General features: G+C 37.3%; 2 protein-coding genes and 1 long non-coding RNA gene across 4 annotated transcripts in view; 2 read left to right on the forward strand and 1 right to left on the reverse strand.

Moving 5' to 3' along the window:
* Positions 1–3,482: 3,482 nt before the first annotated feature.
* Positions 3,483–14,128, reverse strand: LOC114484097 (uncharacterized). Its single transcript, XR_008615552.1, has 3 exons — positions 14,068–14,128; positions 10,626–10,759; positions 3,483–3,977 (listed from the first exon to the last, which is right to left on the reverse strand). It is a non-coding gene; the product is annotated as an uncharacterized lncRNA (long non-coding RNA).
* Positions 11,626–22,128, forward strand: part of LOC102976833 (zinc finger protein 14 homolog) — a 142,802-nt gene continuing 132,299 nt past the window's right edge. Inside the window, exon 1 of the mRNA XM_055079108.1 lies at positions 11,626–11,644. The gene's annotated coding sequence lies outside the window, so the exon portion shown is untranslated. The remainder of the gene's footprint in view (positions 11,645–22,128) is intronic.
* Positions 14,612–22,128, forward strand: part of ZNF566 (zinc finger protein 566) — a 32,594-nt gene continuing 25,077 nt past the window's right edge. For both annotated transcript variants that reach the window (XM_007115272.4, XM_028478154.2), the window contains exon 1: positions 14,612–14,687. The gene's annotated coding sequence lies outside the window, so the exon portion shown is untranslated. The remainder of the gene's footprint in view (positions 14,688–22,128) is intronic.

A 22,128-nucleotide genomic window follows, 5' to 3' on the forward strand; every position in this document is an offset into this window, starting at 1 on the left:
TTAAATATGAGGTAAACGTCAGATGCTTACTATGAGCTCCTGATATATGGTAAATAAGACAAAGCCACTTCTCATTAGAAGGGTATAATCCCAACTCCATTAACAAGCTCTGTAATTTTTGGCAATTTATAAAACTTCCTAAGTCCCAATTTCTTCATTTTAAAATAAAAATTGGGCTTCCCTGGTGGCGCAGTGGTTGAGAGTCCGCCTGCTGATGCAGGGGACACGGGTTCGTGCCCCGGTCTGGGAAGATCCCACATGCCGCGGAGCAGCTAGGCCCGTGAGCCATGGCCGCTGAGCCCGCGCGTCCGGAGCCTGTGCTCTGCAACAGGAGAGGCCACAACAGTGAGAGGCCCGCGTACCACAAAAAATAATAATAATAAAATAAATAAAATAAAAATTGTTGGAATGGGAAATATGTGAAAAATAGAGTTCCTGCAAATGACATCACCAAAATGTTGAACTAGGAAGCTCAAAGCTATTGTTTTCCCATAAAAACTGAAAACAACAACAAAAAAACCCAGAAGCTTTCTGAACCAACTTTGTAGTACCTCACACAGTCAAAGGTTTTTTGAAACAAGAAAATGCTCAATTAAGAAAAGCCATCTTCAAAATGTTAGTAATGTTTTGTGGCATGTTTACTCTTTCCCCACCCCTCCCCAGCACAACAGTGATCTTGGTCCTGACCTGGTGGCAACCCAGTTTCTCCTTCTCAAACTTGAGGGAGCAGAGCAGACCATGTTTGCAAATTATTGTGTATCTCTGTTTTAACCTATCTTGAGGATACATGAAGGACTGATGCAAGGCACATTACTGTTTCACATTACTCAGAATGCAGGTGGGGAAATGAGCATGCACTGCTCATAAAACCTTCAAGGTGGAATGCCTGGGGCAAGAGATATTGGTTGGGACACAAACTATGGCCTGGAGGAAAAACTAGGGTAAAACTCTGGGAAATTAAGACATTCAAAAGCAGATGTATATAGGGGGGACTTTGCTAAGACATACACATGTCCACACAGGGACTTCCCTGGTGATCCAATGGTTAAGACTCCGCTTCCACTGCAGGGGGTGCGGGTTTGCTCCCTGGTCAGGGAACTATGTTCCCATATGCCACACGGTGCAGCAAAAAAAAAAAAAAAAAAGAAAAGAAAAGAAAAGAAAAAAGATATACACATGTCCCCACAAGAAGCATGCCAAGAAGTCTTACTTAATCTTGAGAAGACAAGATTTCACCTTGGGGTGATCCTTAGGCTCAGAGCAATTCTAGCTAAATGGTGAAGGAATGCCCCAGCACAGAACCAACCTGCAAAGACTAGGGAAGGTGGCTGTTCTCTTGTGTGTGTGTGTGTGTTCGTGTGTTGTTTGTTTCAGCTTCTGGCATTCAAGAAAATCTCTGTCAAAACAGTTAAAAGCAGATATACACAAAATGAACTAAAGAAAAAGGCTTTTAGGGACTTGCCTGGTGGTCTAGTGGTTAAGACTCTACACTCCCAATGCAGGGGGCCTGGGTTTGATCCCTTGTCAGGGAACTAGACCCCGCATGCTGCAACTAAGAGTCTGCATGCCGCAACTAAAAAAAAAAGATTCCACATGCCACAACTAAAGATCCCACATGCCACAACAAAGACCCAGCACAGCCAAATAAATAAATATTTTTTAAAAACAGAAAATGACTTTTAAGTTATCATGCATGCAAGAAACAGTCTATGCAAAAATAATTAGAAAAGTATCAGATTACCACAGCCTTTAACAATCAAAAACATTGAAACTGGGGAAGGGGGAAAATCTGATTTCCAGAATTAACACTTTTTAATAGTGTCCAATTTACAATACAAAACATAAAGCACATGAAGAAACAGGAAACATGACTCATTAAAAGGAACAAAGTTAATTGACAGGAACTGTCCTTGAGGAAGCCCAGTCATGGACTTACGAGACAAAGATTTTTAAACAATTGTCTTAAATATGGTCAAAGAGCTAAGTGACAATATGGACAAATAACTAAAGGAACAGGAAAATCACATAAATAAAATGAGAATATCAACAATCAGAAATTATAAAATGGAACCAAATAAATTCTGGAGCTACAGTATACAATAATTGATGTGAAAAATTTACTAGAGGGGTTCAACAGTGGACATGATTAGACAAAAAAAAATCAGCAAACTTGAATATATTAAATAATATATTATTTTATATTGAGTCTAAGAGGCAAATAGAAACCCAAATGAAGAAAAGTGCATAAGGGACTTGTTGGACACAACAAGCAGATCAACATATGCATTATGGAGTCCCAGAAACAGAAGAGATAGAGAAGGGGTAGAGAGGCTATTTGAATGAATAGTGGCCCCAGACTTTAAAAATTTGATAAAAGACATGAATCTGGGGCTTCCCTGGTGGCACAGTGGTTAAGAATCCACCTGCCAATGAAGGGGACATGGGTTCGAGCCCTGGTCCAGGAAGATCCCACATGCCTCGGAGCAACTAAGCCCATGCTCCACAACTACTGAGGCTGCACTCTAGAGCCCGCAAGCCACAACTACTGAAGCCCGTGTGCCAAGAGCCCATGCTCCACAACAAGAGACGCCACTGCAATGAGAAGCCCGTGTACCGCAATGAAGAGTAGCCCCCCACTTGCCACAACTAGAGAAAGCCCATGCACAGCAACGAAGACCCAATGCAGCCATAAATAAATAAATAAATTTATTATTAAAAAAAAAAAAGACATGAATCTACAAGAAGCTCAACAATCCCCAGGTAGGATAAACCCAAAGAGACCCAGACTGAGACACAATGTAGTCAAATTTTCAAAAGCCAAAGACAGAGACACTTGAAAGCAACAAGAGAAAAGTGACTCATTGAATACAACAGATCCTGAATAAGACTGTCACTCAATTTCTCACCAAAACCTTAGAGGCCAGATAGCCTACAATAAATGCTAAAGGGAGTCCTTCAGGTTGAAGATATATAATATATGAAGAAACTCTACTCCAGTAGAGTAAAATACATGGGCAAATATTTTCATAATTTTGGTTTGTAACTCCACTTTTTATTTTCTACAGAATTTACAAAACAAATAGATAAAAATATTTACAAATCTGTTATTGGGCACACATTGTATACAGATGCAACATTTTGACATTAATAACAAAGGGAGAACAGAACTGTATAGGAGAAGAATTTTGTTATGTGGCTGTAAATAAGTTGGTATTAATTCAAATTAGATTGTTATAACATTTAGGATGTTATATGTAATACCCATGGTAACCATAAGGATATATCTATAGCATATTAAGTCAACAACATATGAAAAGGATTATACACCATGACCAAGTGGGATGTATTCCTGGATGATTCAACATGTTCAAGGATAGTTCAGCACACATCAATTAATGTAATACACTGCATTTAACAAAAGCCAACACCCACTCATGATAAAAAAACACTCAACAAATTAATAATAGAAGAAACCTCCTCAACATGATAAAGCCATATATGAAAACCCATAGATAACATGATACAATGTTGAAAGACTGAAAACTTTTCCATTAAGATCAGCAACAAGAGAAGGAAGTCTGCATTCACCATTTCTATTCAACATAGTATTGGAAGGTCTACCCAGACCAATTAGGCAAGAAAAAGAAAATGCATTTAAATTGGAAAGGAAGAAGTAAGATTATCTCTATTCTCTGACACAATCTTTTATGTAGAAAACCCTAAGGATTCCACAAAAAATATTAGAGCTAATAAATGAATTCAGCAAAGTTGCTGGATACAAAAGCAACATGCAAAAAACCAATTTCATTCCTATACACTAACAATGAGAAACCTCCCCATGCAAATTATGGAAACAATTCCATTTACAATAGCATCTGTTACACTTGCAACAATTTTGCATCAAAAAGAATAAACTACTTAGGAATAAATTAACCAAGGAGATCAAAGGTTTGTCTGGTGAAAACCACATAATAGTTCTGAAAGAAATTAAAGAAAACATAAACAAATGGAAAGACATCTCATGTTCATCAATAGACGATGATAATGTTAAGGTGACAGTACCACTCCAAGTGATATACAGATTAAATACAATCCCTATCAAAATCCCAGTGGTGCTTTGGTGGAAATAGAAAAACGTATCCTAAAATTCATATGAAATTTCAGTGGCCTGAACAGCCAAAGCAATCTTGAAAAAGAGAACAAAGTTAGAGGGTTTGCTGATCTTGATTTCAAAGCTTACTACAAAGCTACAGTAATAAAAACAGTGCAGGACTGGACAAACAGCAAACAGAATATAATAGCGACCCCAGAAACAAACCTTTGTGTATATTGTCAATTGATTTTGTGTGTGTGTGTGTGGTACGTGGGCCTCTCACTGTTGTGGCCTCTCCTGTTGCGGAGCACAGGCTCCGAATACGCAGGCTCAGCGGCCATGGCTCACGGGCCCAGCCGCTCCATGGCATGCGGGATCCTCCCAGACTGGGGCACAAACCCGCGTCCCCTGCATCGGCAGGCAGACTCTCAACCACTGCGCCACCAGGGAAGCCCTGTCAGTTGATTTTTAACAAAAGTGCCAAGACCATTTAATGGGGAAAAGACAATCTTTTCAACAGATGTTGCTAGGAAAACTGGCTCAAGTTGTTATGAAGTTGAGCCCTTACCAAAAACCATATACAAAAATTAACTCAAAATGGAAAAAAGACCTAAACTTAAGACCTAAAACCATAAAACTCTTACAAGAAAATGGGGAAAGCTTCATAACAATAGATTTGGTGATAGGTTATTGGATATGATACCAAAAGCACAGGCAAACAAAAGAAAAAATAGATAAATTGGACTAAATCAAAATTTAAAACTTGTGTATTAAAGGTCACTATCAAGAGGGTGAAAAGAGGGACTTCCCTGGTGGTCCAGTGGTTAAGAATCCACCTTCCAATGCAGAGGACTCAGGTTTGATCCCTGGTTGGGGAACTAAGATCCCACATGCCGCAGGGCAACTAAGCCCACACACTCTAGAGCCCACATGCCACAACTAAAGACAAGCCCGTGTGCTGCAACAAAAGATCCCACATGCCACACCTAAGACCTAATGCAGCCAAAAAAAAAAAGAGAGTGAAAAGAAAAGAATTGGAGAAAATATTTGCAACACACATATTAGTATCCACAGTATATAAAGAATTCCTACAACTCAACAACAAAAACAAACATACAAAGAAGAATTTATGCCTATACTTCTCAAACTATTCCAAAAGACTGAAGAGGAGGGAACACTCCTAAGTCATTCTGTGAAGCCACCATCAACCTGATACCAAAACCAGATAAAGACACTATCAAAAAAGAAAATTACAGGCCAATATCTTTGTCGAATATAGATGCAAAAATCCTCAACAAAATATTAGTAAACTGAATCCAACAATATATAAAAAGGATCATACACCATGATCAAGTTGGATTCACTCCATGGTCACAAGGCTGGTTCAACATATGCAAATCAATCAGTGTGATATACTGCATTAACAAAAGGAAAGTCAAAAACCACCTGATCATCTCAGTAGACAAAAAGCATTTGACAAAATTAAACATCCATTCACGATAAAAACTCTCACCAAAGTGGGTACAGAGGGAACATATCTCAATATAATAAAAGCCATTTACGACAAACCCACAGCAAATATAATACTCAACAATGAAAACTGAAAGCCTTCCTGCTAAATTCAGGAACAATACAAGGATGCTATAGCAATCAGACAAGAAAAAGAAATAAAAGGTATCCGAATTAGAAAGGAAGAGGTAAAACTGTCACTATTTGCAGATGACATGATACTCTATATTAGAGTACCCTAAAGTCTCCACACAAAAACTGTTAGAACTAATAAATGAATTCAGCAAGGCAGCAGGACACAAGATTAACATACAGAAATCTGTTGCGTTTCTTTACACTAATAGTGAAATATCAGAAAGAGAAAGTAAAAAAAAAATTCCGTTTAAAATCACATTAAAAAAATACCTAGGAATAAACATAATCAAGGAAGTGAAAGACCTATACACTGAAAACTATAAAACTTTGATAAAGGAAATTGGAGATGATTCAAAGAAATGGAAATAATATCCCATGCTCTTGGACTGGAAGAATTAATATTGTTAAAGTGGCCATACTACCCAAAGCAATCTACAGATTTAATGTGATCCCTATCAAAATACCCATGACATTTTTCACATATCTAGAGCAAATAATTCTAAAATGTATATGGAACCACAAAAGACCCAGAATTGCCAAAGCAATCCTGCGGAAAAAAGAACAAAGCTGGAGGCATAACCCTTCCAGACTTCAGACAATACTACTCAACTATGGTAATCAAAACAGCATGGTACTGGCACAGAAACAGACACATAGGTAAATGGAACAGAATAGAGAGCCCAGAAATAAACGCACACACCTACAGTCAATCTATGACAAAGAAGGCAACAACATATAATGGAGAAAAGACAGTCTCTTCAACAAGTGGTGCTGGGAAAGCTGGACAGCTACATGTAAATCAATGAAATTAGAACACTCCCTCACACCACATACAAAAATAAACTCAAAATGGTTTAAAGACCTAAACATAAGATGTGATACCATAAAATTCCTAGAAGAAAACATAGGCAAAACATTCTCTGACCTAAATCATAGCAATATTTTATTAGATCAGTTTTCCAAAGTAAAAGAAATAAAGGCAAAAATAAACAAATGGGACCTAATCGAACTTAAAAGCTTTTGCACAGCAAAGGAAACAATCAACAAAATGAAAAGACAACCTATGGACTGGGAGAAAATATTTTCAGACAATGAGACTGATAAGGGGTTAATATCCAAATTATATAAACAGCTTATAAACCCAATATTGAAAAAACAAACAACCCAATCAAAAAATGGGGAGAAGACGTAAATAGACATTTTCCTAAAGAAGACATACAGATGGCCTAATTAAAGGCCACATGAAAAGGCACATGAAAAGATGCTCAACATTGCTAATTATTAGAGAAATGTAAATCAAAACCACAATGAGTATCACCTCACACCAGTCAGACTAGCCATCTGTAAATGGCCATCTGTAAAGTCTATAAATAATAAATGCTCGAGAGGGTATGGAGAAAAGAGAATCCTCCTACACTGTTGGTGGGAATGTAAATTGGTGCAGCCACTATGGAAAACTCTATGGAGGTTCCTTAAAAAACTAAAAATAGAGCTACCATATGATCCAGCAATTCCACTCCTGGGTGTATATCCAGGAAAAATGAAAACTCTAATTCAAATACCATATGATCCAGCAATTCCACTCCTGGGTGTATATCCAGGAAAAATGAAAACTCTAATTCAAAAAGATGCATGCACCCCAATGTTCACAGCAGCACTGTTTACAATAGCCAAGACATGGAAATATCCCAAGTGCCCATCAACAAGATAAGTGGCCTAAGAAGATGTGGTATATATATACAATGGAATATTACTCAGCCATAAAAAAGAATGAAATATTGCAATTTGAGGCAACATGGATGGAGCTGGAAAATATTATAGTTATTGATGTAAGTCAGACAGAGAAAAGACAAATGCTTTATATCACTTATATGTGGGATCTAAAAAATAATACAAATGACTCTATATACAAAACAGAAAGAGACTCACAGACATAAAAAACAAACTTATGATTACCAAAGGGGAGAGGGAAGAGGAGGGTAAAAATTGGGTGTATGGGATTAACAGATACAACCTATTATACATAAAATACATAGGTAACAAAGATTTACTCTACAGCACAGGGAATTATATTCAGTATCTTGTAATAACCTATAATGAAAAATAATCTGAAAAAAAAAATATATAACGGAATCATTTGCTGTACACCTGAAACTAAACAATATTATAAATCAACTATACTTCAATTTTAAAAATTGTTAAAATGGTAAATGTTGTGTTATGTATACTTTACTACAATAAAAAATCTCTTTCCTGGGCTTCCCTGGTGGTGCAGTGGTTGAGAGTCCGCCTGCCGATGCAGGGGACACGGGTTCATGCCCCGGTCTGGGAAGATCCCACATGCCGCAGAGTGGCTAGGCCCATAAGCCATGGCCGCTGAGCCTGCGCGTCCGGAGCCTGTGCTCCACAACGGGAGAGGCCACAACAGTGAGAGGCCCACGTACCAAAAAAAAAAAAAAAAAAAGTCAAATCTATTTTTTATTCAGTTATTTATTGATCCCATCATTGAATCAGGTCCTGTTGTTGGCTAATGGATATGTAATACACAGTTTGCTCCCTGAGGCTCACATAGTATAGTACAGGAAACAGATATAGGGTTAAAGAATCATAAATGTTGTGGAATAGAAACATGTGAAAGATATGCAAGAGTACAGAAGAGCCTGTGACAAATTTTGAAGCTGGGTCTGGGGAGGCTTCTCAGAGAAGGTAACATTTAAACTGAGTTTTAAAGGGTGACAGTGACATCACTGGGCAGAGAAGGGAGAAAAGATCATTCCTAGGCAAAGGATACCCTATGTGCAATTGGTCAAGAGCTATATTACAGAAATTGTAAATATGCTGTCCCCAAGCTAGAAGCAGCTTCCCACCCACTTTACCTGATTGGTTCTGACTCATCAGCTCAGTGGTTAGTTTCTCAGGCAAGTAGCCTCTGAGATACCTGATTAGGGCAAAACTGCTATTTTTACTGGTCATCAAACAATATAAATCCCTGTTGTAACACTTAAAACTGCTGAGAATTTCCATTTTTTTATGACTGATAAATATCTATCTCCCTATCTATACTGCAAGACTCAGGAGGACAGAAAACATGTTTACTTTTATTCACAATTGTATTCCACAGCTCTTAGCACAGTTTCTGGACCACAGAAGGTGCTCAATAAATATCTGAGGAATTAATTAATGAAGGAAGTGAATAAACCCCCTCAAGACATGACAAGTGAGATTAAGGATACAAACTTGCAACTAGTAGATAAATAAGTCCTGGTGATCACTGGATCACCATTAGCACAGTACATTAGCATAGTACAGTGATTATATGCAACAAATTTGTATTATAAACATCACACCAGCTAACAGACTAGCTCTTAATAATTCCCACCACAAAAAAGAAATGATAATTATGTGACATGATAGAGGTGCTAGCTAATGCTACAATGGCAATCATATTGCAATATATGAATGTATCAAATCATGTTGTATACCTTAAACTTACACAATGTTATATATCAAATATAATTCAATGTAAAAAAGAAATTAATTCATAGTTTAAAAATTCCAAAAAGAGAAAATTCCAACCCAGATGGTTTTGCTATTGCAGTCCACCAAATAGTTAAAGAATACATAATGGGAATTCTGCATAATCTCTTCCAAAAAAACAGAAGGGAAAATGTCCTAACTCATTTTATGAGGCTAGCATTACTCTGATACCAAAACCAGACAAAGACAGTACCAAAAAAAAATAAAGTAAAAGCACAGACCAATACCCTTGTTAACATAGACACAAATCTGCTCAACAAAAAGTTAGCAAATCAAAGCCAGCAATACAGTATGTATCACAAGCAAGTTGGGTTTATCCCAGGAATGCAAAGCTGATTTAATATTCAGAAATCAATTAATGTAATCCACCATATTAAACTAAAAAAAAGAAAAACCATACGATCATATCAACTTATGCAGAAAAAGCATTTAACAAAATTTAAGGTCTATTCATAATAGAAACTCTCAGCAACCTAGGAGTAGAAATGACTTTTCTTAACCTAATAGAGGACCTAACACTAGTGGTTAAATATTGAATGCCTTCTCTCCCAGATCGGGGATAAGACAATGATGTCCACTCTCATTGCTTCTAGTCAACATCATACTGGATGTCCTAGCCAGTGAAATTATAATAATAATAATACCCCAATGTTCATTGCAGCACTATTTACAATAGCCAGGACATGGAAACAACCTAGATGTCCATCAACAGAGGAATGGATAAAGAAGATGTGATACATATATACAATGGAATATTACTCAGCCATAAAAAGGAACGAAATTGGGTCATTTGCAGAGATGTGGGTAGACCGAGAGTCTGTCATACAGAGTGAAGTAAGTCAGAAAGAAAAAACAAATATTGTATATTAACACATATATGTGGAATCTAGAAACATGGTACAGATGAACCTACTTCCAGGGCAGGAATAGAGATGCAGATGTAGAGAATGGACATGTGGACACAGGGGGGAAGGGGAGGGTGGGACGAATTGGGAGATTAGGATTGACATATATACACTACCATGTGTAAATAGCTAGCTAGTGGGAACCTGCTATAAAGCACAGGAAGCTCAGTTTGGTGCTCTGTGATGACCTAGATGGGTGGGATGGGGGTGTGGGAGAGAGGTCCAAGAGGGAGGGGATATATGCATACATATAGCTGATTCATTTCATTGTACAACATAAACTAACACAACATTGTCAAGCAATTATACTCCAATAATAATAATAATGATAATAATAACAACAATGATAACAATATGAAGAAGGAGGAGAAGAAGCAGCAGAAACAGAAGCAGCATACTGTGGAACACAGATGGTGGTTCATCAAAGAAATTAAACATTTAATTACCATATGATCCAGTAATTCCACTTCTAGGTATACCCACAAATTAATTGAAAGCAGGGTTTCAAAGAGATGTTTGTATACCATGTTCACAGCAGCATTACTCACAACAACCAGAAGATGGAAACAACCCACATGTCCTTCAAGAGATAAACAGATAAACAAAATATGGTATAAACATACAATGAAATATTATTCAGCCTTCAAAAGGAATGAAATTCTGATACAGGCTACAACATGGATGAACCATGAAAGCATTATATACTAAGTTAAATAAGCCAGGCACAAAAGAACAAATATTGTATGGTTCTACTTACATGAGGTACCTAGAATAGTCAGATTCATAGAGACAGAAAGTAGTATAGTGGTTACCAGAAGGGAGGGGGTGATCACTAATTATTGTTAGTGGGTACAGAGTTTCAGGTTAGGATGATGAAAAAGTTCTGGAGATGGATAGTGGTGGTGGTTGGACAACAATGTGAATGTACTAATGCCACTAAACTATACATTTAAAAATGATTAAAATGGTAAATTTTATCTTATGCATAATTTGTCACATACACAAAAAAGATAGGCCTAGCATGGAAACAAATCTGTTGGTCATGAGTCAGTAAATGTTGCTGAAGCCATCAGAGTGGGATATAGTTGCTCAAAAAGAAAAAAATTACAGATTAATAGAAGATGGTCAATAACAGAATCCTAACTTTAAGAAGGCAAGTGGAAAAACAATTCACTAATGTTTTTGTTGCTGTTATTTGTTTTAGTGATCAGAGGATTAGAATTAGAAAAATGAAAGAGAAGTTTGAAGGAAGTCAAGGAAATTGTCAAGAATGGGGTTGTGATACCTTTCTGAAAAGAAATGTGATGAACACAAAGATCTTGGATATGCATCATCATAACTAGATCTGTAGGATAAAATCCCAGAGGTGGGACTGCTCAAAGGATAAATGCAATCGGAATTTTGAAAGATGCTGCCAAATTACCTTCCAAATAGTTTGTACCAATCGGCAGTCCCTCTTAACAAGGTAAGTTTTCAAATTTTGGGAATATTTGCCATTCAAGTCTATAAGAAACTGTATCTCTACATAGTTTTAATGGCATTTATCTTCTTATGAATGAGGTTGAGTGTATTTTCATATACTTGAGAACAATATGTAGACTCTGTTCTGAGTATTTTTTGTTAATCTCGTTCTGTTTTTATTGGGTTGTTAGTCTTTTTTGTTTAATCAATTTTTTGAGTGCTCCTTATATACTAGGGAGATTAGCTATTTGTAACAAAAAATGCAAATTTTTTCCAGCTTGTCCCTTTAACTTTTTTTTTTTTCCATGTAGTAGCAATGATCAATCTTTTACGTCTTGGTTTTGGGATTTTGAAGTTAGGAAGGCCTTCCTCATTCCATGGTTATAAATTAATTCAAGTTTTCAGTCTTTGTAATTTATTTATTTTTTTGTTTAAGTTTTAAGTTTTGACCCATTTGGAGTTAACTCTGGATTCACTACATGGCATAATCTATTTTCTTTTTTCCAGAAAGGCTACCAAATTGTTCCTATTACCATTACTGAAAAGTCCATTTTTTCCACCTGATTTGAGATGCCCCATTCACCAGACACTAAAATTCTTTATTTGGTTCCATTTTTGGATTCTCTGTTCTGTTCCACTGGTCTGTCCAGTCAGATATCAAGCCCGCATTATTTCAAATCTTGAAGTTTTAGGGTATGTTTTATGATCTGGTAAGACTAGCCCCAACTGCCTCCCACTGCTTTTTTTCCCCCCAGATATACTGTCTATCCTACCTTTGTCATTCCACTTGAACTTTAGAATAACCCCTATTTAGAAAAATATATTCCTTTCAATGGGATAATAGTAAATTCATAAATTAATTTTAAATGACGTTTATGATGTTAAAGATTTCTATTCAAGAATATGGTATCACTTTTCATTTGTTAATTCTTTGTGTCCTTCATAGTGTAAGTTTTTAATGTAGGTTTTATTTATTTCTTGCTAAGATAATTCTTAAGCATTTTATCCTATTCCAAGGTTTTGTTTGTACATATGAAGTTTATTTACACGAATTTTATACCCAACAACCTATTTTCTCTCTTTATTTAAAACTACATTAAAAGTAACTGTAGTAAAATTCTTGGAGGGCTTCCCTGGTGGCGCAGTGGTTGAGAGTCTGCCTGCCGATGCAGGGGACACGGGTTCGTGCCCCGGTCCGGGAAGATCCCACATGCCGCGGAGCAGCTGGGCCCGTGAGCCATGGCCGCTGAGCCTGAGCGTCCGGAGCCTGTGCTCCGTAACGGGAGAGGCCACAACAGTGAGAGGCCCGCGTACCGCAAAAAAAAAAAAAAATTCTTGGAGAAAATATCTTTGCAATTAGAAGCAATTTATTTCTACACCTAACAAAATCCACCTGGCCTGGCGGGGGGGGGTTACCAGAAAAAATTAGTAAATCCATTGATCTGACTAGGCTCCTTGAAGAACTTTAAACTTAAATTCCTTGATCTCTCTAGACCATGGTGTTTTCATCAGAAAATGGGAATAACACTCCCTAGTTCAGTTCTCTGCTTGTTTCCAATGGCCGATATTGCCCATCAAACTTTAAAGTCATTTCTTAGTCCAAGACTTCACAAATCAGCTCCCTTAGACCTAAAACCCTCCCCCAGGACATTAAAAGAACACGTAAGATTGAATGGCTATGACTCCAGGGTCTGGGCTCTAAGCAAGAGCAAGCAACCCATTAAAAAAAAAGAAAATAGAAAAAAAGTTCCTTTCAAACCGACTTTCTTTTTAACGAAAGCGCTGTTTTTATTTCTATTCCATAATTGACGCTTCTGCTTTTACATAAAAGTCAAGCTTTCAATAATTTATTAGCTCAATTTCGTAACCTTTCTCCCATCAAATCTGAAAAAAAAAAGACAGAAAGAAAATGCTTCCAGATCTATCCTTCTTGTTATTGTTTTACAATGAGGCTCAGAGATTATTTTCCAATATACAATCCCAGTCATACACACGGTGATACTCATTTAAATTATCAATGACACAGACACACACACAATTCTGTTCCTGCCCCTCTCTACTACCCCCAACACCCTAAGTCACACACATCGGGCTTTCGTTACTTGCCTCCTGCACAACCTGCCTCACCGCCCCCTCGTTCTCCTCACTCCCCGACTACCACAGAGAAATCAGTAAGTAGCACAGAATAGCATCAACCCCCTTCGCAGCATCGGAAACGCATCCCGTTTGGTTTACCCCTACCTGTTTCACGTTTAGCGATTCCTCCCCCTTCAACCTCCCAGTATCTTTGCAGGTTCCTGGTTTCCTCCCCTTTGTCCTCCCTGACTAGATTTGGGTCTCAGAAGCTCAGGTCCCACAAGCCCTCTGCACTGAGGAACCCCCAAACCAAACTCATGCCCGAAAAGCCAAAACGGCGACCCAGGCTACCTGCGCACTCCTTGGGCGCAGTGACACTCCCAGAAGTCTCCGGGGTGTGACCAAGCGCAGGCTGTGAAGAATCAAGACGAATTTCAAACGACCCATCCACCGCTTTTCCTGCTCCCTAACTACATTTCCCAGAAGGCTCGGCTGTGCAAATTATCTCCCTTTGCGAACTAGTTCTTTTCTTCCAGAGCCTGTTCAACTCCAGAGGATAGTAGGGCGGGCCCGGAAAATCCATTTTCAAACGCTTCAGAGTGAGCTTTTTTGGAAGTCACGGCCCGAGGCTGAGCCAGGTTCCGTGAGGCCTCCGATGCGCGGTTTGATGACGGAATGCAATCCTTTCGGCTGGGTCGCAGCTGAGCTCTGAGAGGAATTCGGGCAGCCGGCGGCCATCTTGCTCACCACAGGGACGTCTCTGACTACACTTCCCAGAGGACTTCTCGGCAAGAACGTTATTCTCGCTTGAATTCAGCCTCAAAGTCACGCGCCGGCGGGACCCTCAGATCTGCACCGGCGACTGTTCCAGTCCTGTGGAAGGTTCTGCTGCTTTGGAAGCTTGGAAGACCTGAAGTGGGGAACCAGAGGAGAGGGCGGGACCGGAGCCTCGGCTTTGTACCACTGAGGGGGTGAGTTTGAAATTGTGTGATTGTGTCTGTGTAGTGGTATGTGATGAATGAATGCGTGATTGTGTCTGGCTGTTCCTGTAGTGAGCGTGTGTGTGGTTCCAGTGATAATCGTGTGCAGCACAATCTGAGAGCCTGTGACTGTGCTGGTGTGATGGGATGCGACCCGGTGATGTGCGTGTAATCACGTGCGGCATTGTATGTGGGGGTGTGAGGAGCTTGTGACTCGGTGGATGTGATAGCGTTTGTCCCCGTAGAGGGGTGTGACTGTGCGACTGTGGGCTGCAGAGTACACGTGGGGGTACCTGTGGATACTGTGTGGTTTTAATCTGTGGTTAGTGTGATTGTGACTGTGCGACCATGTGCAGGTGTGCAGTGCCTGTGACAGTCACGGTTGTGACTGACTGTCCTCTTGGTAAATGTGTGATTGTGCTTATGTGACCATTTGAGGCCCTGGGTATGCGGCCCTGTTGTTGGGTTGTGGGTTATCTCTAGCTGTATATCACCATGGTGATTTAAGTTTGTGTGTGATTATGTTTGTGTGACTGGCTAAATGTATGAAGTTTTTTCGCTTATGTTTACCTCTTTAAGCATTATACTGTAGCTTCCCCCCGTTTTTAAACTTTATATGAATGCTGCCATACTGTCTTTTATCTCTTACTTTGCTTATTTGTACAACTATGTTTTTGAGAATTATGCATATTAGATATAATAGTGGTTCATTTGTTTTCCTTGCTATATTGTATTCCATCCTTTAAAGTATACTACTATTATTCATTCCTTCTAGTAATGATGGACATTCGAGTTATTTCTAGTTTTTGACCTTATAGACTATGCTGCCAGGAGCATTCTTTTACATAGGGTACACATGCATGAGTTTACCTACCAATGGAGTTGCTAGGTCATATATCTTCCACTTTACCAAATAGTGCCAAAATATTTACAAAAGAGGGTGCCAGATTTATATTTGCACAGTGTTTGAAACATCTCATTGCTCCATGTCCCTACCAAAACATGGTTCTGATAGTTTTTTAAAACATTTTTATGACATATATATACAGTAAAGTACACAGATCTTCAGTATACAGCGATAAAACAGTTTCCTAGATCAACATAAAGAACTTTGCCAGCACCCCAGAAGTTCCCCTCATGCCCCTTCCCAGTTATTCCTCTCCCAGAATCAATATTCAGAATTCTATAACCATTAATTAATTTTACCCATTCTTGAATTTCATATATAAATGGAATTATATGGCATGTGTTCTTTTATGCCTGGCTTCTTTTGTTCCACATTATGTCTATGAGATTCATCTATGTTGTTGAGTGTAATTGTACTTAGTTCTCATTACATTTCGGGGTATATTGCAATTTATTAATTGATTACACTGTTCAGGGACATTTGATATTTTCCAATTTGGGGCTATTACAAATTGTGTTGCTGCTATGAACATTCTACTGTGGTTTTGGTGAACACATAAATGCTCTTCTCTTGAGTAAATATTTAGGAGTGGAATTGCTAGATCATTGGGCAGGCATGTTTAATGGATACTACCAATATCTCATGTTGTACCAATTTACATTCCATCCAGTAATGTATGAGAGTTTCAGGTGTTCCACATCGTCTCCATTATTTGAAATTATCAATCTTTTAACTATTCTGGTGGATGTGTAGTGGAATGTCATCACAGTTTTAATTTGCATTTCCCTGGTGTGTAATGATGTTCAGCACCTTTTCATATTTTTATTGGCCATTTGAATATCCAATTTTTAAAAGTGTTCTCTTGTCCTTTTAATTTTTTTCATAAAAAAAACTTTTTATTTTCATATTGTAAACATAGTGGAAAGAATTCCAATATACTCTTCATTCAGGTGTCCACAGTACAATTACGAAAACCAGGAAATTTACCCTGATACCAGACGTTTGCTAATTTACAAACCTTATTTAAATTTTGCTAATTGTCTTATCAGTGCCCTGTTCTGTTCCAGAATCCAGTCTAAGTTCCCAGATTGAGTTAGTTGTCTTGTTTTGTTAGTCTCTTCCCATCTGACATAGTTCTTTAGTCCTTTTTATCTTTTATGACCTTGACACTTTTGAGGAGCACTGGCCAGTTATTTTGTAGAATGTCTTTCATTTGGTTTTGTCTGCTGTTTCTTCATGACTAAATTTAGACTATGCATTTTTGGCAAAAAGATCACAAAAATGATGTTGTGTTCTTCTCAATGTGTCATATCAGGAGTTATATGAGTATATCTCATTACTGGTAATGTTAACTTTGATCACTTGGTTAAAGATGGTGTCTGCCTGGTTTCTCCTTTGTAAAATTACTGTATTCCTCTTTTTAATTAATAAGTATCTTGTGGGACTATGCAAAAATAGTTTCTCATTATACTTTCACTCATTAATTTTAATATCCATTGATAATTTTTATCTGTAACAGTTATTACTGTGATGTTTGCCTGGTGGTGATTTTCCCTTTCCATCATTCCTTCTACATTTATTAATTTAAATTCTAGTGTAAAGAAGAGTTGTCCCTTATTCCTCATATGTTTGTTCAATTATTTATTTATGAACTCATAGATATATATATATTATTCTATGAGTTCATAATCTATTATTGTTACATATTTTGTTGCTCAAATTGTCCCAGATTTGGCCACTAGGAACTCCTTCAGTTTGACTTCTGTGTCCTTTCAACATGCCATTATTTTTTTGAGCACTGTCTTACTTTCTGGCACCAGTATGTTCCAGGCTTGTATTTTTCCCTCCTCTAGCCCTGGAATCAGCAATTTCTCCAAGGAGCCCTGGTTTCTTTTTTTGGAGAGTGGATTTATAAACCAAGCTCTGGGCACTTGGTGTGCTCATTTCAACCTGGGTGTAATTCCTCTAGTTCCTGGCAACGGACAGAGCTAGAAAATAAGCAAATGTATATATACACATCTCTATGTATCTATCTATCTATCTATCTTTATTTGTATATATTTAAAAACCACCAGTTTACACTCATACTTTCAATTCCAGTTCAATACCATGGGATTCTGTCAAGAACTGTGAAGTATCTGAGATTTTACCCTACTTATAAGTTAAAAGTTAGCTTGGGCAACTTCACAGATGCTGGTAGAAGACATGAGATTTCGAGTCAGAGATGAAAGTTTGTTGCTCATTGTGGTAGCAGTAGCCAAAGTATCAATATTTTCCTTGCACTGGTTCACTTGCACCCATAGGGTGATGCAAAATACACAGGTATTTATGTGCTCCCTTGAATTTAGGGAACCTGAATCTTTTATAATGGGTAATAAGCATGCCTGGCTTTTGCTCTAGAGAGAGACTATCTCTGTCCTCCAAGGCTGTTCATTATATAAACATCTTGCAGAAATTATCCAGAATAATAGCACTTAGTCTCTGATCTGGCAACATGTGCAGAAACATGCAAGACTCGTGGAGAATTGTCTCCCTTCAGGTTTGGCCATTTCCTTGTTTGAAACTCTTTTTCTCCAACAGTGAGAAACCTGCTTCTTAGTATCAATATTTTTTTTACACATATTCTAGAATGTATATAAAGTAGTTGCAGAATTGCTAACCCATACTTGTGTAAAAAATAAATGTACTAAGTACAGTAAAGTATTTGTGTGCAACTTTTTTGTTCTTTAACTTAACCTTATATAGTCAAAACTGTTTCCAAAGTTACTCAATTTAGTTTTCTTCACTACCCTGTTCAGTATAGTTTTGTTACTCATTTTTCCTACATTTAGCTTTGTGTGTTACACTTTGGGTTCCTTCACATCCTGGTTGATTGTAACATGTCATAATATTTTGAGTATGAAAACATTAACATGGTTCCTGCCCACTTCTTGTACATAATCAGTCTCATTAGTTTCTGTTTTATCCTTCTGGTATTTCCTTTGCGCAAATGAGCAGATACAGGTACTCTTTTGAATGACCTCTTTTTTTTGCATTAAAGGTAACATATTCTAGGTACTCTTTTTTTTTTTTTTTTTTGTGGTATGCGGGCCTCCCTCTGCTGCGGCCTCTCCCGTTGCGGAGCACAGGCTCCGGACGCGCAGGCCCAGCGGCCATGGCCCACGGGCCCAGCCGCTCCGCGGCGTGTGGGATCTTCCCGGACCGGGGCGCGAACCCGGTTCCCCCGCATCGGCAGGCGAACGCGCAACCACTGCGCCACCAGGGAAGACCTCTAGGTACTCTTGAACATTGCTTCTTTCACTTAATGACATATCCTGGGCATTATTCTACTGCAATTCAAAGAGATACTAATAATTCTTTTTTACAGCTACATAATATTCTAGTATATGGATTTAATCATAGTTTATTCAACCACTCTCATATTATGGGCATTTAGGTCAATAGTTTACTACTAGAAATAGTGCTGCAATGAATACTTTGTATATATGTATTTTTGTATTGCTGGAGGTGTATCTTCAGAGTAGAGTCCTAGAAGTGGGATTCCTGGGTCAAAAGGTAGGTGTGTATGCAGTTTTGTTAGGTATTGCTAAATTGTCCTTTAGAGCTGTTGTACCAGTTTTCATTCCCACTTGCAGTGTGTAAGAGTGCCTCTTTCTCCCCACAACCCAGGAGCAGAATGTGTCCTCATGCATGCCTTTTGTTTTTACCAATCTAATACATGAAACATAGTATCTTGGTGTTGTTTTCTAATTTCTTTAATTATGAATGTGCTTGAACATTTTAAAATCTTTTTTTGTGATTGCCTATTTATATCTTTCCCCATTTTTCTAGCAGTTTTTTAGCCCTTTGTCTCTTAGGATTAGTGGTTTTTTAATATCTTGAAAAGAAATCTTCGATTATTCCCAAGGTCTTGAAGATACACTCCTATGTTTTCTTTTAGAAGCTTTATAAATTTATCATTCACATTTAAGACTATGATCCATATTGAATTAATTTTTGTGTATGGTGAGAGGTAAGGATAAAGGTTAATTTTTTTTCCATTCAAGTACCCAGTTCCACCAGTATTTTATTGAACATACCATCCTTGCCCATCTGAATTGCAAGGAGCTTTTATAATAAATCAGGTGGTATTATATATGTGGCTCTCTTTCTGAACTGTATTCTTTTTTATCTTTTGTCAGTACCACTGTCTTGAAATCTGTAGTATTAATCCTCTGACTTTTTTTCTTTTTCAAGAAATCAATTTCCTGTAGATGTTAGAATCAACTTGTTAATTCTCACCAAAAAAGAAAAATCATTGCTGGGATTTTGTTTGTGTATCTATTTGTTAATATGGGGAGAATTGACTTCAATATTGCATCTTCCAGCTATTAAGTATGGCTTATATGTACATTTGTTAACGTCTTTAATTTCTCTCATCATTTGGCTATGGTTTTCAGTGCACATCTTTTGTAGATTTATACCTGGGTATTTGACATTTACTGTTGAAATTGTAAACAGCATTTAAATTTTGAAAAATTTCCAATTGCTGCTAAAAGTGCAATTGCTTTTTGTATTTGTCCTTGTATTTAGCATCTACAAAAACACCTATTGTAGATGCTATTTATCAGGTTGAGGGAGTTCTCTTTCTCATTTGCTAAGACTTTTTTACATTAATGAGGAATGAATTTAGTTAAATGCGTTTTCTGTGTCTATGAAAGGATCAAATGTGGTATTGTTTATTATTAATCTGGTAAATTATGTTGATTTTCAAAAGTTGAACCAACCTTTTATTCCTGAAATAAACCCTACTTAGCCATAATGTATCACATTTTTCCCCCAGTGGGTTAGATTTGCTAATACTTTTTGTAGAATTCTGCATGTGTGTTCATGAGAAATATTGGCCTATAATTTTCTTTTCTTCTAATGTCTTCATTAAGTTTTGGTGTCAGGCTTACATTAGCCTCATATGAGTTGGGAAGAATTCCTTGTGTTCTCTTTTCACTACACTGTAAGACTACAGGTAATCCTTAACTTTGGAAGAATTCACTGGTGAAGCTATCTGGGCCTGAAATTTTCTTGATAGGTAAATTTTAAATTATGGAATCAATTTAACTTTTCAGCTATTCTGTTGTTTCTGTTTGTTTTGTCAGTTTTGGCATTTTTTCCAGGAATTTGTCCATTTCATCTAAGCTTTCAAACTTAAGAACATAAAGTTATTAGTATTCTCTTATTATCTTTTTAACGTCAATGCTATCTTTAATAATGTTCCCTTTTTCATTCCTGATTTTGTTCATGTTATCCCTTTCTTTTTTATCAGTGCTGTTGGTAATAGATCTTTCATTCCTCTAGGTACTATCAATTTTTTCCTTTCTCTTTGGTTTTCAGCAGTTTGACTCTGATATGCTTGGTTGTGATTTTGCTTTTGTTTTGTGTGTTTGTTTTGTTTACCTTCTAATATATTATTCTTCAGGTTTGCTGAGCTTCTTGAAACTCTTGTTGAGACTTTTAACCAATTAATCAAATTTATTTTTAATTTTAAAAAAATTTTTTATTTTTTTTCAGATTGGTCTCCCCCATAGGCTCTTTTGTTGTTGTTTAATTTTTAAATTTAATTTTATTTATTTTTTTATACAGCAGGTTCTTATTAGTCATCAATTTTATACACATCAGTGTATACATCTATTCAAATATTAATTCCTCTCCAATCTCTTCTCCTTCTGAGACTCCACATACATTTGTGGTAGATCTTTTAACTGTGTCTCATGTGTCTTTTATACTCCTGTTATTTTTTTTCTCCCGCACTTCATATGGATATTTTTTGTGGGCTTGTCTTTGAGTTCAGTGATCCCGTCTTCTGCTTGTCTGATCTCAAAACCATGCAATGACTTCTTTGTTTCTTAATTTGACGAAATTTTATGAATTTCAATTCTGTTTAGTTTCTTCATCTTATCATCCTTTTGCCTATCTTTTCCTTGGTTGCCTTTAACATTTTAATTATAGCCATTTAAAATTATTTGTTTGCCAACTCCAGTATCTAAATTGTCTTTGGGTCTGCTGCTGTTTTCTGTTTTTATCTCCTTGCATGTCTAGTAATCTTTAATTGTATGATAGATATTGTGTCTAAAACAACCATGGGGACCAAAGCCAGCCACTACCTACTTCTAGCCTTCTCATTATATAAGAAAAATTAAACTGCTTTTCAGGTCTCTATTACTAACAGACAACTACATTTCCTAGCATACAGGAAATTTTCAGGGTACTACTGGAAATATTTAATACATTACATTTTTTTTAAATTAAAAGAGGTGTGTAATTTAGAAGAGTGCAAAATTCTCAAAAATTTTAAATCACTTATTAGATTGTAAGACTCTCTTCTGTGTAGTGGTATCTTTTGGCAGTGCTCCATGCCCCAGGTGTGGTCATGCTGCAAATATACGATGGTGTTGGCCACAGAGATTGTTGGCTTTAAAAGGGAGGAGCAGATCCTCTAGATGCAAGAATTCAGCCTGGGAGGATACCATCTGAGGCAAAGATGAAGAGGGT

This window comes from Physeter macrocephalus, chromosome 17 (genome assembly GCF_002837175.3).
Source record: "Physeter macrocephalus isolate SW-GA chromosome 17, ASM283717v5, whole genome shotgun sequence".
Lineage (NCBI taxonomy): Eukaryota > Metazoa > Chordata > Mammalia > Artiodactyla > Physeteridae > Physeter > Physeter macrocephalus.